The 15421-nt window shown below is 36.9% G+C and overlaps 1 protein-coding gene across 3 annotated transcripts in view; it reads right to left on the reverse strand.

Annotated features, from left to right (window-relative positions):
- Positions 1 to 15421, reverse strand: part of FUT8 (fucosyltransferase 8) — a 243809-nt gene that overhangs the window by 195958 nt on the left and 32430 nt on the right. For 2 of the 3 annotated variants that reach the window (XM_080684230.1, XM_080684232.1), the window contains exon 2: positions 13054 to 13134. The exons of the other annotated variant lie outside the window; for it this stretch is intronic. The gene's annotated coding sequence lies outside the window, so the exon portion shown is untranslated. The remainder of the gene's footprint in view (positions 1 to 13053; positions 13135 to 15421) is intronic. 3 annotated transcript variants of the gene reach the window in all.

The raw sequence follows: 15421 nt of genomic DNA on the forward strand, positions 1-15421 counted from the left end.
TCCTGATGGAAATAAAAGTCATCATTTATGTAAAAAAATAAAACAATGCCCAACTATATTCTGTCTACAAGAGACATATTTTAGCTTTAAGGACACACACAGATTGAAAATTTAAAAATGTAAAACGACATTCCATGCAAATGATTATCAAAAGAAAGCAGGGGCCCCTGGCTGGTGTAGCTCAGTTAGTTGGAGCATCATTCCCATACACTTAAAGGTGGTCGGTTCAATTCCTGGTCAGGGCACATGCCTAGGTTGCAGATTTGATCCCAGGTCCTTGATCAGGGCATGTACAGGAGACAACCAATGTTTTTCTCTCACATCAAAGTTTCTCTCTCTAATCTCTTCCTTCCTCTCTCTAAAATCAATGAAAAACATATCCTCAGATAAGGAGAAAGAAGGGAGGGGAGGGGAGGGGAGGGGAGGGGAGGGGAGGGGAGGGGAGGGGAGGGGAGGGGAGGGGAGGGGAGGGGAGGGGAGGGGAGGGGAGGGGAGGGGAGGGGAGGGGAGGGGAGGGGAGGGGAGGGGAGGGGAGGGGAGGGGAGGGGAGAGGAGAGGAGAGGAGAGGAGAGGAGAGGAGAGGAGAGGAGAGGAGAGGAGAGGAGAGGAGAGGAGAGGAGAGGAGAGGGAGGAAGGGTGAGCAAGCAAGCAGGGGTAGCTACAGTTATATCGGACAAAATAAAGTTCAAACAAAAGACTAATAAAAGAAAGTTATGATATAAAGATAAAGGGGTCAATCCAACGAGTTACACTTTATAAATATATATCCACCCAACATAAAAGCACCTAAATATGTAAAGCAAATAATAACAGACCTATTTCATAACAGATAAGACAGCCTAACAATAATTGCAGGGGACTTCAATACCCCACTTTTAACAATGGATAAATTATTCATAGTCTCCTCAAGCACATGTGGAACATTCTCCAGAATATATCATAATTAGGCCACAAGACAATTCTTTTAAAAAATATTTTTTTTAAATTGATTCAGAGAGGAAGGGAGAGAAAGAGAGAAATAGAAACATCAATGATGGGAGAAACTGGGGATCGAGCCCACAACCCGGGCATGTGCCATGACGGGGAATCAAACCATGACACCCTTGTTCATAGGTTGATGCTCACCCACTGAGCGACACCAGACATGCAAAAACAATTCTTAATAAATTTAAGAAAGTTGAAATCATTATTGGTATATAAAAAAGGCATAGATTGCCCTAGCGCCAGTGGTCAGCAAACTGCGGCTCGCGAGCCACATGCAGCTCGCGAGCCGCGGTTTGCCGCTCTGTTGACTAATGCGCTTGCCGACCACTGCAAGGCATTACCCTTACGCAGAAGTTTTGACTTCAGGTTAAAGACATTAGTACAGCCGAAACCGGTTTGGCTCAGTGGAAAGAGCGTCGGCCTGCAGACTGAAGGGTCCCGGGTTCGATTCCGGTCAAGGGCATGTACCTTGGTTGCGGGCACGTCTCCAGTGGGAGGTGTGCAGGAGGCAGCTGATCGATTTTTCTCTCGCATCGATGTTTCTAGCTCTCTATCCCTCTCCCTTCCTCTCTGTAAAATATCAATAAAATATATTTTAAAAAAAAAAAACAAAAAACAAAAACGAAAAAAAAAAGAAAAAGACATTAGTACATTATTAAAATGTTTTTTAAGTGTTTTTCCCTTAGGGCAGTGGTCAGCAAACTCATTAGTTAACAGAGCAGGAAACCGTGGCTCAGGAGCCGCAGTTTGTCGACCACTGCCCTAGCCAGTTTAGTTCAGTGGACAGAGCGTCGGACTGCGGACTGAAGGGTCCCAGGTTCAATTCTGGTCAAGGGCATATGCCCAGGTTGCAGGCTCAATCCCCAGCAGGGGGCATGCAGGAGGCAGCCAATAAATGATTCTCCCTCATCACTGATGTTTCTATCTCTCTCTCCTTCTCCCTTCCTTTCTGAAATCAATAAAAAAAAAATTTTAAAAGCCACAGATTTCTGGGTGTTAATTTTGTATCCTGCTACATTACCAAATCATTTATTAAGCCTAGTAGTTTTTTTGATGGAGGCTTTAGGGTTTTCTATGTACAATATCATGTCGTCTGCGAATAATGACAGTTTTACTTCTTTTCCAATTTGAATGCCTTTTATTTCTTCTTGTCTGATCGCTATGGCTAGCATTTCCAGTACTAAGGCTAGAATTTCCAGTACTATGGTGAAAGTGGGCATCCTTGTCTTGTTCCTGTTTTAGAGGAAGTGGTTTATGTTTTTGCCCATTGAGTATGATGTTGGCTGTAGGTTTGTCATATAAGGCTTTTATTATGTTGAGATATGATCCCTCTATTCCCACTGTGCTGAGAGTTTTTATCAAGAAAGGGTGTTGGATTTTGTCAAATGCTTTTTCTGGATTGATATGATTATGTGATTTTTATCTCTCAATTTTTTTATGTAATGTATCACATTTATTGATTTGCAGATATTGTACAATCCCTGCATCCCTGGAATAAATCCCACTTGGTCATGGTGTATTTTTTTTCTAATGTAATGATGGATCCGATTTGCTGGGATTTGGTTGAGGATTTTAGCATCTTTTCTCTTTCTTGGTATTGTCTTTATCTGTTTTGGGGATTAGGGTAATGCTGACTTCATAGAAAGAACTTGGAAGTGTACCTTCCTCTTGAATTTTTTGGAATAGTCTGTGGAGGATAGGTTTTAGCTCTTCTTTGAATGTTTGGTAAAACTCCCCCGTGAAGCCGGCTGGCCAAGGGCTTTTGTTTGCTGGAAGTTTTTTATTACTGCTTCAATTTCCGCCATAGTTATTGGCCTATTCAGATTTTTTTTATTCTTCTTGATTGAGTTTTGGAAGGTTATGTTTTTCTAAGAATATGTCCATTTCTTCTAGGTTGACCAGTTTGTTGGAAGAGAGTTGTTCATAGTATTTCTTTACAATCCTTTGTATTTCTGTGGGGTCTGATGTTATTTCGCCTCTTTCATTTCTGATTTTGTTTATTTGGTTCCTCTCTCTTTGCTTCTTGGAGAGCCTGGCTAGAGGTTCATCAATCTTGTTTATCTTTTCAAAGAACCAGCTCTTGGTTTCATTTATCTTTTGTATTGTTTTTGGGGGGTGTTTTTTTGGTCTCTATGTCATTTATTTCCACCCTTATCTTTATTATTTCCTGCCTTCTGCTCACTCTGGGCTTTTCTTGTTGCTCTCTAATTCTTTAAGTTTAGAGTTAGATAATTTATTATCAGTTTTTCTTGTTTTATGATGTAGGCCTGTAATGCTATGAATTTACCTCTCAGGACTGCTTTCACTGTGTCCCATAGGTTTTGGATTGTTGTGTTTTCATTGTCATTTGTTTCCAGGATGTTTTTAATTTCTTCTTTGATCTCTTTGGTAACCCAATCATTGTTTAATAACATGCTATTTAGCCTCAAGTGTTGGAATTTTTAAATTGTTTTTATTGCAGTTTATTTCTAATATTATGCAAATGTGATCTGAGAAGATGCTTGATATGATTTCCATCTTCTTGAATTTGAAGACTTTGCCTGTGCCCCAATATGTGATCTATCTTTGAATATGTCCCATGTGCACTTGAGAAGAATGTATATTCTGTAGCTTTGGGGTGACATGTCCTGAAGATGTCAATTAAGTCCATCTGACCTAGTGAGTCATTTAAGATTGCTCTTTCTTTGCTGATTTTTTGTCTGGAGGATTTATCCAGTGATGTCAATGGGTTATTAAAGCCCCCTACTATGACTGTATTGCTACTGATCTCTCCCTTGATATCTTCCAGACGGTTTTTTATGTATTTGGGTGCTTCTGCATTGGGTGCATATATGTTTACCAGAATTATACCCTCTTGTTGTATAGATCCCTTTAGTATTAGTGGCCTTCCTTATCTCTTGTTATTGCTTTCACTTTGAGGTCTATTTTGTCAAATATAGCTATTGCTAACCCAGCTTCTTTTTTTTTTTTTTTTTTCATTTCCATTTTTCTATCCCTTCACTTTCAGTCTGTGTGAATCCCTTGTTCTGAGGTGGGTCTCTTGTAGACAGCATATATGTGGGTCATATTTTCTTATCCATTCAGTCATTCTGTGTCTTTTGATTGGAACATTTAGTCCATTTATGTTTAAGGTTATTATTACTCACAGAAAGAGAAACAAAAACAAAAATTCCATTTACCATTGCACCAAAAAAATTAAGAAACCTAGGAATAAACTTTACTAAAGAGATAAAAGACCTGTACTCAGAAAACTACAAGACATTGAAAAAAAAAATAGAAGAAGACAAAAACAAATTGAATAATATACCGTGTTCATAGATTGGTAGAATCAACATCATTAAAATGTCCATACTACCGAGAGCAATCTATAGATTTAATGCAATCCCTATTAAAATACCAACAGCATGTTTCACAGACTTAGAAAAAACTCTTCAAAAATACATATGGAATAAAAAAAGACCCCGAATAGCTGCAGCAATCTTGAGAAAGAAGAACAACGTTGGAGGGATCACAATATCAGATATCAAGCTATATTACAAAGCCACTGTTCCCAAAACTGCCTGGTACTCGCATAAGAATAGACATATAGACCAATGGAACAGAACAAAAAACCCAAAATAGACTCAAGACATTATGCTCGATTAATATTTGACAAAGGAGGCAAGAGCACACAATAGAGTCAAGACAGTCTCTTCAGTAAATGGTGTTGGAAAAATTGGACAGATACATGCAAAAAAATGAAACTAGACCATCAACTTACACCATACACAGAAATAAACTCAAAATGGATAAAGGACTCAAACATAAGACAGGAAACCTTAAAAATCTTAAAAGAATCCATAGGCAGCAAAATATCAGACACGTTGTAGCAATATCTTTACCGATACAGCTCCTAGGGCAATGGAAACTAAGAAGAAAATAAACAAATTGGGACTATATCAAAATAAAAAGCTTCTGCACAGCAAAAGAAACCATCAACAAAACAACAAGAAAGCCCACTGCAAGGGAGAACATATTTGCCAATGTTATATCCGATAAGGGCCTAATCTCCAAAATTTATAGGGAACACATACATCTTAATAAAAGGAAGATAAACAATCCAATCATAAAATGGGCAAAAAACTTAGACACTTTTCGAAAGTGGACATACAGAAGGCCAAGAGACATATGAAAACATGCTCAAAGTCACTAATCATCCGAGAGATACAAATCAAAATGACAATGAGGTACCATCTCACACCTGTCAGAATGGCTATCAGCAACAAATTGACAAACGACAAGTGTTGGCGAGGATGTGGAGAAAAAGGAACCCTCGTGCACTGCTGGTGGGAATGCAGACTGGTGCAGCCACTGTGGAAAACAGTATGGAGTTTCCTCAAAAAATTAAAAATGGAACTCCCATTTGACCCAGTAATCCCATTTCTAGGAATATATCCCAAGAAATCAGAAACACCAATCAGAAAGGACATATGCACCCCTATGTTCATAGTAGTACAATTTACAAAGCTAAGATTTGGAAATAGTCGAAGTGCCCATCAGCAGATGAGTGTATTAAAAACAGTGGTACATCTACACAATGTAATACTATGCTGCTGTAAAAAAAGGAAGAACTCTTACCATTCGCAACAGCATGGATGGACATGGAGAGCATTATGCCATGTGAAATAAGCCAGTTGGAGAAAGGTTAAGTATCACATGATCACACTCATTTGTGGAATATAATAAACAACATAAACTGATGAACAAAAATAGATCCAGAGACCGAGAAGCATCAAACAGACTGTCAAACTTCAGAGGGAAGGCAGGGGAGCAGGGGAGAGTTAGGGATTAACCAAAGGACTTATATGCATGCATATAAGCATAACCAAATGGACACTGACACTAGGGGGGTAAGGGCATGTGTAGGATGGGTGGGGGTGGCCAGGGAGAGATCAATGGGGTAAAAAGGAGACATACGTAATACTTTAAACAATAAAGAATTTTTTTTTAAAAAAAAAAGAGGAAAGAATGTTGAAATCTTATCAAGCATCTTTTAAGACCACAATGTTATTAAACTAGAAATTAACTACAAGGAGAAAACTGGAAAATTCACAAATACGTGGAGATTTAAGAACATGCTTCTGAACAACCAATGGTAAAAGAAGAAATTAAAAGAAAAATCAAAATAAGGGCTTTAGACAAATGAAAATGGACATACAACATTACCAAAACTTATGACATGCAGCAAAAACAGTTCTAAAGGGAAGTTAACAGCAATAAACACCCACAGGAAGAAAAAAGAAAGAGCTACAATAAACAACCTAACTTTACACCTAAAAGAAATTTAAAAAGAACAAAAGAAGCCCAAAGTTAGTAGAAGAAAAAATAACAATGATAATCCCAAATATCAGAGGCAAAATAAAATAAAAACTAAAAAGACAACAAAAAGCTAAATGAAACTAAAAGCTGATTTATTGAAAAGATAAACAAAATAGACAAACCTTTAGCTAGACTTACCAAGAAAAATAGATGACTCAAACAAAATTATAAAAGAGACACTATAACTGTTACCACACAAATACAAAGGATCCTAAGAGACTACAATGAACAATTATACACCAAAAAAACTGAACAACCTAGAAGAAATGGACAAATTCCTTAAAAACATATAATCTACCAAGACTAAATCAGGAAAAACAGAAAATCTGAAAAGACTGATTACTAGTAGGGAGATTAAATCAGCAATCAAAAACCTCCCAACAAAGAAACGTCCAGGACCAGATGGCTTCACTAGTGAATTCTACCAAACATTTATAGAACTAACACCAATCCTTCTCAAACTCTCCCAAAAAACGTAAGAGACTGGAACACTTCCAAATTCATTTTACAAGGTCAGCATAACCTGATACTAAAACCAAATGAGTACACTATAAGACAATAAAACTACAGACCAGTATTGTTGACAAACATAGATGCAAAAATCCTCAACCATATATTAGCAAACTGAATTCAACAATACATTAAAAGGCTCACACACCATGATTAAGTGAATTTATTCCAGGGAAAAAGATATGTAAACTGATATAATACAACACACACAAAATGAAAGGTAAAAATCATATATCAACTCAACAGATACAGAAACCATTTGACAAAATTCAATATACATTAATGATAACAACAGCAAAAAAACTACCTCTTAACAAAGTGGGTATAAAGGGAATGTACCTCAACATAATAAAGGTCATATATGACAAGTTCACTGCTAACATCATACTCAACAGGGAAAAGCTAAATGCTTTTTCTCTAAGATCAGAAACAAGATAAGGATGCCCACTTTCACCACTTTTATTCAACACAGCACTGGAAGTTCTAACTAGAGGAATTATTCTTGAAAAAGAAATAAAAGGTATTCAAATCAGAAAAAGAAGCAAAACTGTCACTATTTGTAGATGACATAATATTATATATAGAAAATCCTAAAGACTCCACCAAAAAACTTAGAACTAATCAACAAATTCACTAAAGTGGCATGATACAAAATCAATATACAAAAATCATAGTAGGTAGACGGTTTACATACACTAACAACAAAATACCAAAAAAATAAGAAAAAAAATCCCATTTACAATCGCATGGAAACTAATAAAATACCTATGAATAAATTTAACAAAGGAAGTGAAAGATCTGTACACTGAAAATTATTATAAGAGACTGATGAAAGAAAATAAAGACACAAATAAATGGAAAGCACAAATAAATCCATGCTCACGAATTGGACAAATATTATTTAAATGTCCATACTACCCAAAGCAATCTACACAGTCAATACAAACCCTATCAAAATTCTACTGACATTTTTCAAAAAGTAGAAAAAAAATCCTAAAGGTTGTATGGAACCACAAAAGACCCAAAATAGCCCAAAGCTAGAGACATCTCACTTTCTGATTTCAAACTGAGATACTGGCATAAAAACACACATACAGATCAATGGAACAGAATAGAGAGCTCAGAAATAAACCCATGCATATACAGTCAATTAATTTACATCAAAGGAGCTAAGAATATCCAAAGGGAAAGGATGGTCTCTTTAATAACTGGTGCTGAGAAAACTGGACAGTCACAGGCAAAAGAATGAAACTGGACCCCATTGTCTGACAGACAAAAATCAAAATGGATTAAAGATCTGAACATAAAACAAAAAACCATAAAACCCCTAGAAGACAACAAAGGAAGTAAGCTCCTTGTCTTACAGTGATTTGGGGTTTACCAAAAGTAAAATCTACAGAATAGGAGAAAATATTTTTATTGTGTATTATTTTTCTATTACAGTTTACATTCAATATTATTTTGCAACAACATGGATGGACCTTCAGGGCATTATACTAAATGAAATAAGCCAGACAGAAAAAGATAAAAACTACATGTTATCACCTATATGCAAAATCTGAAAAAAATATTTTTTTTAAGTCAAACTTATAGAAACAAAAAAATAGAAAAGGGGTTGCCAGGGGCTGTGCAGTGGAGGAAATAAGAAAAGGCTGGTAAAAGGGTACACTTTCTCAGCTTAAGATAAGTAAAATCTGAGGCTCTAATATAAAACATGGTTACTAGAGTTGATAATACTATTAAATATTTAAGATTTGCTAAGAGAGAACTTAAATGTTCTCACAAAAGAAAAGATAAATAGGTAAGTTGATGGATATGTTAATTAATTAGATGGTAGGAAACCTTGCACAATGTATCCTATATAATAAAAGCCTAATATGCTATGTTCTACTGTTCAAGCAGTCGCTATGACATGCACTGACCACCAGGGAGCAAATGCTCCGACCAGTAGGTTAGCTTGCTGCTAGGATCCGGCCGATCGGGACTGGGAGAGACGGGCCGGCACACCCTGGAGCCCTCCCGTGATCTCTCCCCAGCCCCAATCGTGCACCAGTGGGGTCCCTCGGCCTGTCCTGCACCCTCTCGCAATTCAGGACCCCTTGGGGGATGTCGGAGAGCCGGTTTTGGCCTGATCCCTGCAGGTCAGGCCAAAGGACCCCACCGGTGCATGAATCCATGTACCAGGCCTCTAGTATGTATATAAAGTCACTATGATATACAAACACTTTTAATATATTACAATTTTATGTGTCAATTATCATATAATAAAAGAGTAATATGCAAATCAACCAAACGGTGTAATGACAGGTCGCTATGACACACACTGACCACCAGGGGGCAGACGCTCCACACGGGGGCTGCCCCCTGGTGGTCAGTGCGCTCCCCCAGGGGGAGTGCCGCTCAGCCACAAGCCGGGTTGACAGCTGGTGAGCGCAGTGGCCCACCTCCACAGCAGCACTAAGGATGTCCAACTGTGGCTTAGACCTGCTCCCTGCAGAGAGCAGGCCTAAGCTGTCAGTCGGACATCCCCCCAAGGGCTCCTGGACTGTGAAAGGGCGCATGCACTGAGGGATCACCCCCTGCCCCAAGTGCACGAATGTCGTACACTGGGCCTCTAGTACCTCTATAAAGCTGAAAAAGTTTTTAAAAAATCACATATATATGGAACTTTTAAAATAACTGATTTGTTAATTTAAAAAATGTCCTAAACAGCTATTTTACATTGCATGTTTTTATTTCTATCTGTGGGTAGCAGGAATTTCTACCAAAACATCAAGATAGCCCTGGCAGTAGCTCAACTGATCAGAGCATCAACAATACACCAAGGTTGTGGGTTCAATCCCCAGTTAGGGCACATATAAGAATCAACCAATGAATGCATAACTAAGTGGAAAACCAATCAATGCGCCTCTCTCTCTCTCTCTCTCTCTCATCAATTTAAAAAGTTTTTTACGAGTAAATGAAGATACTATTTTCTTGAGAAGAAATTAAAAAAGGATAAAGAAGCCTTTCAGGGTTCCCAAGATTTAAAGATACAGATACTTAAAAAGATATTTCCCATTAAATAAAATAAAGCTAGGATAGTAACATTTGCTTCATATTAGCAAATGTAACAAGTGGAGTTGAATGAGGTTTAAGGAGCAAAGTAATATATTACAAATAGATTCTCGCCAGTGACTTACCATTTAGTCATAGATAAATTTGTTCCCTAACCTTCTCTAAATATCAAAAAGAGAAAGCCATATTATTGAAATTTTGTGATACTTTGCAGAACAAAGAAACATAAATAACTGTCTCATAAGTTATAGAAAAGTATTTAATTATACATGACAATACTAAAATATTGATTTCATGACCCATTTACCTTGACAGCCTCAAAGTGAATCAAATATATTTTTCATAGCTATGATAAGTATACACATGTAGAAATAGCAGACATACTATTCTTCATATATGCTGTTTCCATTCAAGCTACTTTGAAAAACAACAAATTCTATTGGTGAGCTTGATTGGGAAAAAATAACACTTCTTTTTCTATATTCTGAAAAGTTGCAAAGAAATGCCCCAATAATCCTAAATATGGTGGCCAAATTTGCATATTTCCCTAATGTCTGCATAGTCAATGTTTTCCATGGATGTTACCTAACTGTATTTAAATTAAAAACTAAGCAAGCATTACAAGAGGAATAAAGGGAGCCAGCACAAAGCAAGAGGTGAACTATCAGATAATAAGATTTACATCTGAAAGAGGACCATTTAATTTCTTTTTTTAATATATGTTTTTATTGATTTTTAGAGAGAGAGGAAGGGAGAGGGAGAGAGAGAGAGAAAAAACATCAAAGTGAGAGCGAAACATCGATAGGCTGCCTCCTGCATGCACCCTACCAGTGATCGAGCTCCCAACCTGGGCATGTGCCCTGATAAGGAATTGAACCAGCAATCCTTTGATGCACAGGACGATGCCAAACCAACTGAGCCACAATGCCCAGAGCAGACCATTTAATTTCAGGTACTAGAAACCAGTAATGCATTTAAAAATTAACTATCCATTCAGCCACAAGCTGAGCTTCCTGAAAAAGCACAGGAAGGCTTTGGAAGGTTGGCTGCACATACCAAAGTTTGCAAACCAGCTATCAAAAGTGATCTCATGTGACTTCTATATGAATCATCACAAAAGGATAAGGCAGAATTTAAAAAGTCAATTGCAATTAAGTTGAAAATATATCAACTTAATAGCTGCTGCAAAATCCTATTCAAATCTCCCTTCCAGCCATATGTCTACTTTGAAGCTTTTCATTTTCATGCATTACTATTTCCCCTACTGCAAAGTACCTACACAACAGGATCCAAAACAGTGAAAAGAAAGAAGGGAGCAAAAACTGACAGAACTTTCCAGTGCTACAAAATACTTAATTCCTTGTTCTTTGAAATTTCATAAAAATGTTGCCTTCTGAGATCAAGAGCTAGAAGCAGTCTAAAATCATGACCAAAATTAAGGGGTGTTTCTACTAGGGATGGGTGAGTAGGGAGGAGGTGGTTGGGCGAAGACTGCAAAAGCCAATGATAGAAAAATCTACTGTGAAGACACTAAAAACTTGAGAATTTTTACATTGGCTTTCTCATGTCCTTGCTCCCCACAGCTGCTTTTCCCCAACCTACTTGATAAAATCCAAATTGTACAACAGCTGATAATCTACAAAATCAATTCTCTAATAGCCATCATTGACAAACTATTCCCCCAAACTAGTTGAACTATGCCTAATCCCTCCTGCTAAAACCCTATAAAAAAGTCTGCCTTCCCCAAGTTAGAACTCTCCTCCAGAGCCTTTCATGCCCAGCATTTTCTATTATAGTCTTATGCTGACAGTGCCCTGGTTAACTTTCTTTCAAACTGTGAAAAGTTCCAAGAGGTTAACACAGCAGTAATTTGCTTCTTGATGGGCTCCAAGGTAATAGTGGGCACTATTTCTGTGTCCATATAGACTCACTAGGGAAATAGGCAATAGAAAAGTGAAGTCTCTAGTGGTCATTTAAAAAAAGCATAAAGACAAAGATAAACATTTATTAACAGCCTACCTCTATTGCTTCACCCTTTTATACAATTTATTCTTTTTAATCCTCATTACAACCCTTGGATAAATATTCTTACGTTCATTCTTTAGATGGGATATCAGAAAGTTAGATAGTAAATTTTATATGTTATGCATATTTTATTACAATAAAAAAGTATGATTGCAATAATCACCAAAAACTAGAATTTCCCCCAAATGCCCATCAGCTGGTGAATGGAAAAGCTAGCTGTAGTATAGCCACACAGTAGAACACTACTCAGTAATAAAATAAATTAATTACTAGTATGCACAACATGGATGAATCCAAATTCATTACGCTAAGTGAAAGCTACATACTAAATGATTCCATTTAAATGACATATTGGAAAAGGTAAACTATAGGCTCCCCCCCAACAAAAAAAACAACACATCAGTGTTTCTGGGGATTGAAATGGACATAAGTGAATTTAGAAGATTATGGTGATGACTATATATTTGTCAAAACTCAGACTGAACACTAAATACAAATAAAAATTTTAATGTATGACTGAAATCTGTACAAGAATGAAACCTTTAAAAGTCAGCTACTGTCAAAAATTTTAAGATGAGCTCTGGCCAGTGTGGCTCAGTTGGTTGAGCATCATCCCGTGCCCTGAAAGGTCGCTGGTTCAATTCCCACCCAATCAGGGCACATACCCAGGTTGTGGGTTTGTTCCCTGGTGGGCGATGTGTATGGGAGGCAGCCGATTGATGTTTTTCTCTCTTTCCCTCTCCCTTCCTTCCTCTCTAAACATCAATAAAAGTATTTTTTTATTTTTTAAGATGAGTTCTTTTCAGCACCAAATACACCACACAACACCAAAAGTACAATGTACCATATTCACCCACAACTTGTTTCATCCAGCCCCTTACTTTAAAGTACAAAACTATTACATATTAAGTAAAATGTTTTTCATTATATGCACCGCACATCTCACATAGCAGGTAGTCAGAAAATGTTAACTAATACACAATTCAATAGGGTTTCGATCCACTTGGCCTTTCTACTTCAATGGTACATACATATGTAGCTCCAAACACAAAATTATTCATTTCTCAAAATATTAACATATACTTGGCACAGGTAAGTGCTGTGCATAAATGTACTAACCTGAATTTGTTCAATTAATCAATGAGGGCAACAGAGCACGTTGTCTTGTGTTAAAAGTGCTCTCTTAGCAAAAGCTGTGACCTAGAATAAAAGAAAAATACACAAAATTCAGCCCTACTCAAATTTTAGCCTTATTATATAGTTTTTTAAAATCTCTTTTTTCTTTCCTTATTAGCCAATCATAACATGTAAACTGTTTGTACATTCAATTTTTTTGCAAGCAGTACTTTTCATATCTCAATAAGGAATGCATGGACTTTCATTTTGCAAATTACAGTTAAATGCAGTAACATTCAGTGTCTTAATCTGTTTCATAATTCACCTTAAAATAAGTCGACACCTATAAAACTTGCTTTGTGAACACGAAATTCTTTCATTTTGTCTACTTTTTAAATATAAAGCAATCTGAAAGGTCTCTCCTTTCAAATTAATGTTAACATTTTTCTACATCCCCACACTCCGATTAGCTGTGCACCCTAATTTCTGACTATCTTCTACACAAACTTCCATTCAAGTCAATTTAATTTGCTTGCTTTCCACAGAACAACTTTATCATTCTCAGCTGTCACCCTGCAACACACCATTCCTTCTTTTTAGAACAGAGACTTTTTCTCCCTTACCCTCTTTGTCAATCAATGCACATCAGTCAACTTTCTCAAAATCCAGCCCCTCCATTCCTTCCTGAGCTGATATAATCATTCTGTGTACTCCATTAATCTTTGCTGGAATATTTTGCTACATTATATATGTATAATCTTGTTTGATTAGAGGACCTATCTCCTACTTTTTGTCTTGCTACCTCTCCATCGTCTAAGCACAATACCCATCAACAAATTTTATCTAGGCCTCTCATATTTACTATGGCCTAGCCCAGCCTTGGGCAAACTACAGCCCGCGGGCCGGATCCGGCTGTTCTATCCGGTTCTCTTGCTCTCCCCTCCACTCCTTTACTTTGAATTTATATTAGTTCACACAAACACTCCATCCATGCTTTTGTTCCGGCCCTCCGGTCCAGTTGAAGAACCCATTGTGGCCCTCGAGTCAAAAAGTTTGCCCACCCCTGGCCTAGCCAAATAGTATTAAACTGAAGCATTTGTAACTAAGACAAATTTTTCTCACAAACTATTTTCAGTGTTCAAGGCCAGGAACATTATTCTTTTTTTAAAGAAATATATATTTTATTGATTTTTTACAGAGAGGAAGGGAGAGGGATAGAGAGTTAGAAACATAAATGAGAGAGAAACATCGATCAGCTGCCTCCTGCACACCTCCTACTGTGGATGTGCCCACAACCAAGGTACATGCCCTTGACCGGAATCGAACCTGGGACCTCTCAGACCACAGGCCGACGCTCTATCCACTGAGCCAAACCGGTTAGGGCAGAACAGTATTCTTTTTAATTGTGCTTAGTTTGTTAACATGAAAATGGACTATAAACATATTATACTAGTTAAATTTTTACATTTATATCATCAAGTTCATAAAAGAACAGTTATCAAATTAATTTACATTTTAAGGTTTCTACTTCACTTTCATTTGAAATAACCTTGTAGCTCAGTATTGGCCATTGATAAGCTGCATTTGAATTTTAGAAGTATACACTTCAAAACTGTACTATTTTGCCCTGGCTGATGTGGCTCAGTTGGTTGAGCTTTGTCTCCTGCAGGTTCGATTCCGGAGTCAGAGCATATCCTGAGTTGTGAGCTCAATCACCAGTAGGGGGCATGCAGGAGGCAACCAATGGATGTCATTGATGTTTCCCTCTCTCTCCCTTCCACTCACTCTCTCTAAAGTCAATAAAAACATATATTTTTAAAATATTTATTATTTCATAACAGGAAATAAAAATTTAACCAACAACCCCATAAAGACTTCCTGCCAAAGCAAACATTACTATATAAAATAATTTGAAAAATAAATAGCACATTGTTTTATTCATTGTTTTTACATCCATTGATATATAGGACTTAATAAATGTTTTTATATGCACTGTAAAAATGGGAAAAAATAAAATAAGCCATCCTCAATTAACATAGCCAAAGAGATATGAAAATATATTATCATACCTATTTACTATGAGCCTTTTAAAACATAATTCTATGCTGTAACTCAGTAAAATGATAACTGTTACGCATGTCAAGTTGCTAAAGAACTAATTGCAAGGAATTAAGGATCTAATGGTATGCTACTGAGTGTTTAATGTGTACCAAATGCCTAACTAAGCACTTTACATGGGCTACCATTAAATCATTTAAAATCTCATAACTATCCTATAATTATCATCTCTATGTTACAGTTGAGGAAACAAATTCAGTTAATAAATGGTGGAGTTGGAATTTGAACTCAGATCTGACTCCAAAACCCTAGT

The sequence above is a fragment of the Plecotus auritus genome (genome assembly GCF_963455305.1).
Source record: "Plecotus auritus genome assembly, chromosome: 1".
Lineage (NCBI taxonomy): Eukaryota > Metazoa > Chordata > Mammalia > Chiroptera > Vespertilionidae > Plecotus > Plecotus auritus.